General features: G+C 41.9%; 1 pseudogene; it reads right to left on the bottom strand.

Moving 5' to 3' along the window:
* Positions 1-662: 662 nt before the first annotated feature.
* Positions 663-6,684, bottom strand: part of LOC119087874 — a 48,073-nt pseudogene continuing 42,051 nt past the window's right edge.

Genomic DNA, 6,684 nt, shown 5'->3' with positions numbered 1-6,684 from the left:
GCCCTTTGAATGCTAACAGCCTGACCAATCTTTCTTTGTTTCTGTGATACTCACACACACACACACACACACCCCAAATACACGTATGTTCACATGGGAAGAAGTGATGATAGTTTTACAAGAAACAAGAACATATTTTGTCACTTGTTAGAAATCTATATTGATACTTTAATTTCATAACATTACAGAAGAAAAAATGTGTTATAATATATTGAAACATGTCTCCATTGATAGACATTCAGTTTTTTTTTCTAGATGTTTTGAAAATATAAAATTGCAACAAGCCAACAAGATGCTTAACAGGTAAAGTGTCTGCCATGCAAGCCTGATGAGCTAAAGTCAATCCCTAGAGCCCACATAAAGGTAGAAGCAGAGAACTGACACCACAAAGCAGTGCTCTGACCTCCATGCCTGCACACCACCTCCATCACACACATGTACACAAATAACAGTCATAATAATGACAATAAAAATTTAAATTGCTGCAGTAAATTATCTGTATGCACATAGTCATAGTGGCACATACATTCATTTAAGCTAAGTTCTTAAAAGTAGGGTCACTAGGTCATATCTACATATAATTTTAATCATGACCCTTTGATATCTCCTGTTAATTCAGTTATTATATTATAGATATAATAAGGTATATACAATTTCTGTATAATCTCTCTATTCTATTTACAATTACAGGTAATTTTCTATGTGCTATATAATTTCTGAAGTTAGGTAAATATGTGTCTATCTATTAATGTTTGGGACTTTCTTAAATTTCATCAAATTACATCAAACCTCAATGTTTAAATGCAAAGAATTCATATCTAATCCACATAATATAAACACAGAGAGAAACCAAAGTTTTGACAGAAGAATTAGATGCAATATACTCTTTTACATGAGTGCCTCTCAATTTTAAATGAGCCAAATTAATTACTTCTTTTATGAGAACAAGAATTGGTCAAATGATTTCAAAATCCAGAAATTCTATGTTTGAGGCATGTGCTTCCATCACACCTAAGACTAACTCCAGACACACTAACTCCACAGACCAAAAATCATGTTTGCTGGACAACACAAAGAAGACTAGAGATTCTCTCAGTGTGGTGAATCAATAGTCATGTGATACTTGTGTCATAAAAGGGTTCATTTTTAGATCAAGATAAATGAAAACAGAAAAACCAAAAAGGATTCCAATTCTAAGCCCCCAAAACACTGTTATGTAGGTTAGCACATCTAACAATCTCTCAAAGTTAATTTAAGGAAATAACATTTCTCAAAGGCTTGGAAACATTCAGTCACTTCTATCACCAAAGTAAAGTCCTATAAACCAGTATAAAGTGGTTAGTAGAGGGATCTATGAGAAGAAAACTCTGGACACTTTCCATATTTAGTATATACTCTGCTTGATCATATTGTTGACATGTAAGAAACTCCTGTGTACAGGGCATGGGATGAAGAGTTAGAAAATTTATAAAGCCAAAGGAGATGACTCAATGGCCTTTGTGATACCTTAATCTTATGCCCTGCATGGCTGGAAATGGCACTGAATTTAACTGCTAGGTCTTGTAATATGTGGATTTAACTTTCTACACAGAATTGACTACTTGCCTATAACTCTAGAGTCTTCCAACTAGAAACAGGTCTTTCGATCGAAAAGAAATGAAAACAGAAAACCTGAAATAATCCAAACACTGAACCCCGAGGAGTTAATCTCTTACCTGAGTAATTAACAAAGACTTTCAATTATCTTGCTCTCATCACTTCAGTGAAAAAAAAAACTAGTTGTTATTTCCAGAGGAAATCCATGTCCACAGACCATAAACTCAATCTAGTTAATAGCTAACTTGGGGAAAAGGTGGGAGTTGGAGTCAGATGAAGAACCACTGTAGGGTGATGGTAAATGAGTTACCTCCAGACAGCCAGCTGCTACTGTCTGAGGCCTCTACTGAGACTGAGTGAGAGGAGATGTGAAAAGCAAGACAGAAACAGCCAGAAAGATAAAATTCTCCCTAGCTGAACTCACTGCAGGAGTAACTAAAAAATGACAAGGACTCTGGCTAAAGAAGGGAAAGCAAAGAGAAGAAAAGGTATGAAAAGATATAGATCAAAGGTGCTAGCTAGAATTCTTCCTCCTCCATGCTTCTCAAGAAGAAGCCAGTAAGATAGGGTTTGATGTCTTGGGACAAAGTCTAAGAGACTCTATCTAAGACAGAAACCAAGGTCGCTCCCACTCCTACTCTCCTCCCACTTTCCAACCCCTTATATAAGATTAGATGCACAGGAGGTCTCTATAAAAAATCCTGTGATTTTTATAATTGGTTACTAAAAGTACTACTTGAGATCTCAGTGGAAGGCTGGGCCAAAGTAAAAACAGTGCTCATGAACAACTACAAGAAGAAACCATATGGAAAACAGAACTTGTCCCTCAATGGGTTCACAGTCAAGAGAAACTGAATGTCTTCTTATGTGTTTACAAACAACTAAGTTTAATTCAGACAGGATATGGCTTTTATAACATAAGAAAACTGCAATAAATGACAAGACAACCCTAAACTAAGGGACAAAAGTCTTACAAAATACCAAATATGTTCAATGTAGAGATTCTGGATGAGGAGTACATCGAACCCTAGAATCTGATGCAATTTCTAAATCTTAGTTTATTTTCCTGTTGCTGTGATCAAACACCCTGGCAAAAGCAACTTAAGGGAGAAAGGTTCATTTTGGCTCAGAGTTCATTATGGCAGGCAAGCCAAAGCAGCCGGAACTTGAAGCAGTTGGTTGTACTGAATCTACAACCACGAGCAGAGAGAAATGAATGAATATATGCTGATGCTCAGATCATTTTATCCATTTTATATCATCCAATATTCCCTGCCAAGGGAATGTTTCCAACTGCAGTTAAGATAGACCTTCCTACACCAATAAACATAATCAAGATACTATCCACAGGCATGCCCAAAGGCTCATCTCTAGGTGACTGTAGACTGTCAAGTTGACATCAACACTATTCACAACAGGACCTCCAGAGTTAAGGCAACAATTCTGCACTCTGCTTCCTCCTCTAACTCCACTGAGCTGACTTGTCAAGGGATTCCAAGTTGCCAGCATCCATGCTGAGAAAGTATTTTCATTATTAGGGTTTTGCTGTGCATGATATGAATTTTAGAATTCTATGACTTTCCTACTGGGACAGAAAGTGGCAAGTTTTACCAAACTAAGATCGACATATTAAATAAATGAGATGGAAAAAGTATTGACCACATTGAAACACCTCCCTGCATCGGGATGTAGAGAAATTTATGAACTGTCACAAACTCAAGAGGAACTGAAAGCTTCTGGCAATGCTTCTTTGCTAAATCAATATTTTTGTCTCAAAATTTCACATGAGTTCTCTATAAATAAAATTCCAGTACCCTCTAAGAGATCATATATCATATTACAAGTTATTTTCTAACCTAAGACGCTGACCATATGCTGCTGAGGAACTGATTACCTTCACAAGAGCATACAAAACCCTAAGTGTACACTGGCTTGGAAAATGCCAAGGATACAGGATTGGTATTCATGATTGAACACTCAAAATTATTTTTCATGTAAAAATTTAAATGACATCAAGCATACTAGTCAGAGGAGCTCATTAGTACCTTTATGCATGAAAAATGACATTGTTACTCTAGTCATAGTAGTAACCTATCAATAAAACATACTTAACATTCAACAGCTGCACTGTGCTTGTTTGAGTGACTACATAGAAAAGAGAATGAAAGAAAACCTGACCAAGCTCCTTCTTCAAAAAAAAAAAAAAAAAAAAAAAAAGAAAATTGTGTCTTCTTTTCAGAGCTAAGGTTTCACTGTCAAGTCCAGCTGGCCTTAAAGTTTCCCTGTAGCCCAGGCTGGCCTTAAATTCTCTCTGTAGCCAGAGCCAGCCTTAAACTGGTGATCCCCTTACCCCAGCCTTCCAACTGCTAGAATATAGGCATGGACCAGCACAATATGCACCCAAATATCTTCATATTAGAATGAGTGCTTCCTTTCTGGTAACAAAAGTATTTTTGTCATAAATCATGGCACTTACAAAAATACAGAAAACAGAACAAAACCTAAGTAGCTACTGACATGTGAATACAAACAGCATGCTTTTGTCCTTTTGCTTAGAGACTCCCTAGAATGACATCAATAGTATCACCAGTAGAATTTAGGTCAATGGGCCAATTACTCAATGCTGACATCAAAGGCAGAGACAAGCTGCTGCTTCTCTGCCTGTTTCTTTTTGAGTCTCAGTGTTAAGCAATCCCGGAAGCAACTTTATGTGCCACAAATAAATAAATAAATAAATAAATAAATAAATAATAAACACACAAGCAAATTTCAAAAGCTCATACGAAGTATTGCTTCTAGAAAAAAATTCGCACTTTTAGTTCTCTGGGTCAACAGCATCTTAACCATTCCCACACCCCCGACACAAATCTCAGTTTTCTTGTTACCAAGTGAATGAACAGCCCTAGGAATATTAGTCCATTGTTAATTAGCTAGTATCTTAACAGCAGAAGCCGACCAATTGAATTTGAATCTCCCAAACACAGATGGAACAGCTTAAACAGAGGCTAACCTGGTGGTGGCTGGTGCTGGGGTAGAGCTGTGATCTTCTCTGGCCTCGAGCTTTTTTCTGAAGGTTCCTCAGATACCAGCCAAGTTTGGCTTGCTCTGAGGGAAGTCGGGCTGCCTCCTTTGGTCTCCGTGACCTTCGTAGAAGATGATGGCTCCAAGGTGACAGCAGAGGGGAACCCAGAGGAGAGACCGTTCTTCCTACCAGGGCACTCATTAAAAGCAGCTTCCCCTTCACTAGGCAGTGGAGGGAGCAGGAGGATCCTGTGGTGTTGCTGAGGGCTGGGGCACCTTGGAGACAGAGGCGAGAGAACAGGTGACAGCCGTTTGTGTGCGCTGGACTGAGGCGATGAATTATTAAATACCATGCCGCGAGCTGTTGGTGTTTGGGGGGTTGGCTTCCTCTCATCACATTTGGGTTGTGGGGAGTCAGGACCTACAGTGTGGGGCAGATCCAGAAGCAAGAATTTATGGCCACTCTTGGGTAGCCCAGCCTTCCTTTGGCTTCTAGTTTCTGGGAGAGTGTGGGCGGCCCTTGTGTTGAGGGAGAAGCCTAGTCTTTTCCCCTCAGTGGCTTCATCTAACTTCTCACTCTCTATCACCTTCCGGAGAACCTTGTTCACAGCCCCCTCGGTGCTGGCTGGTTCACTGGGAATGGAGGCTCTTTCTGTGGCTGAGGGTTGCGATGACTTGACCCCTTGCTGCTCCTCCCCCAGGCTCCTGGAACTTTGAGTCTCATCTTTAGCTCCTGAGAGGATGAGCAAGTCAGCTTTTGGGATGAACTCAGTATGAGTCTCTGAGCAAAAGGCAACCCTTTCCTCACCATCGGGATGAGCCCTAACTACCCTTTGAACTTGAGCAGAAAGCTCCTGGACCTTGGCCACCACTGTGGAAACAGGTTTCTTCCTGCAAGTCCTTTCCAATGACTTTGACTTCCGAGTCCCGCCCCGCTCTGCCCCTGGATGTTTCTCATGACTTTCGGACAAACTTGGAGGTTCCTGCTCCTGAGGACTCTTGAGCTGCCTTCCTATGCCAGCATCTCCTACCTCGGTGGGGCTGCTGTCAGGAGACAGAGGTCCTTCAAGATCAGTGTCCTCTGAGGTCCTCCCAGAGCTCCGGAAGCCCAGGTCTGCATCTGGTGTCCTGAGGATGTCGGCAGGGCAGCTCTCTCTCCTCCGTGGGGAAGAGGTAAGTGTTCCCTGGGGAACTAAGTTTCCTCTTTCTTCTAGGAGCTGAAGATTAGGCCTAACCCGGGAAGGAGGAAGGGAGCTACTGGAACAGACCTGGTCCTTTCCCATCTGAGGAGCTGATTCCTGGCGGCCACGCCCTTTCCTCCTGGTTCTCTTCAGCCGGAGCTCCTCAGGGCTCTCTCTCCTCCTGCCAGACCTCCGGGGCTTTTTGTTCCCTTGGGTGCTCCTCCTAATGAGCGAGTTCACAGCGAGCTCTCTGCTCCAATTGCCAGCACTCTGGAAGCAGTCTTCCTCAGGCACAAGGCTCACTGGCAGCTCCTGCAACCTCCCTTCCTGGTTCCCCATTGAAATTCCCAGGATGTGGTCTGACCTCAGCAGACTGTCCAGCAGCTTCTCCCTCTCTGCTGTGAGCTTGTATAGCTCTGTCAGAATGTCTTTTGTGGGAGTCTGTTTGAAAAATATGTCGCCGGGATGTTCGTTTGGCTGCTGGCTGAGGCTGGTGATGTCTGGCCCCTCCCTGACTTGGTAGCAGTTATGAAAAGCGTTATTGGATCTGTCTAGAGTTACAGTGCCCTTGTATGAAAATCCTCTGACTTCCCCCTTTGGAAGATAGAAGCTGATATAGCAGAGTTCAGTGATGGGGTTATGCAACTGGAGGGTGCAGTGAGTGCCTTCCATTATGCCTACCTAATTATTCATGCTGTGGAGATGCTGGTCTGTGGTCAGCTCCAGTGGCGAGGCATGTGATGGTGGTGGCTAGACAGAGCAGGCAGCTGACAGTCCTCTCCGGCAATGAGGCTGCCTGTTAGAGAAACACAGGAAGAAAGCAGCTTGTCTAACAGAGTGTACACATCAAAGGGCAATATCAATCACAACATAACCACACTGATCC

This window comes from Peromyscus leucopus, chromosome 4 (assembly GCF_004664715.2).
Source record: "Peromyscus leucopus breed LL Stock chromosome 4, UCI_PerLeu_2.1, whole genome shotgun sequence".
Taxonomy (NCBI): domain Eukaryota; kingdom Metazoa; phylum Chordata; class Mammalia; order Rodentia; family Cricetidae; genus Peromyscus; species Peromyscus leucopus.
The sequence above is the reverse complement of the archived record's forward strand: the minus strand, read 5'-3'. Positions and strand labels throughout refer to the sequence as shown.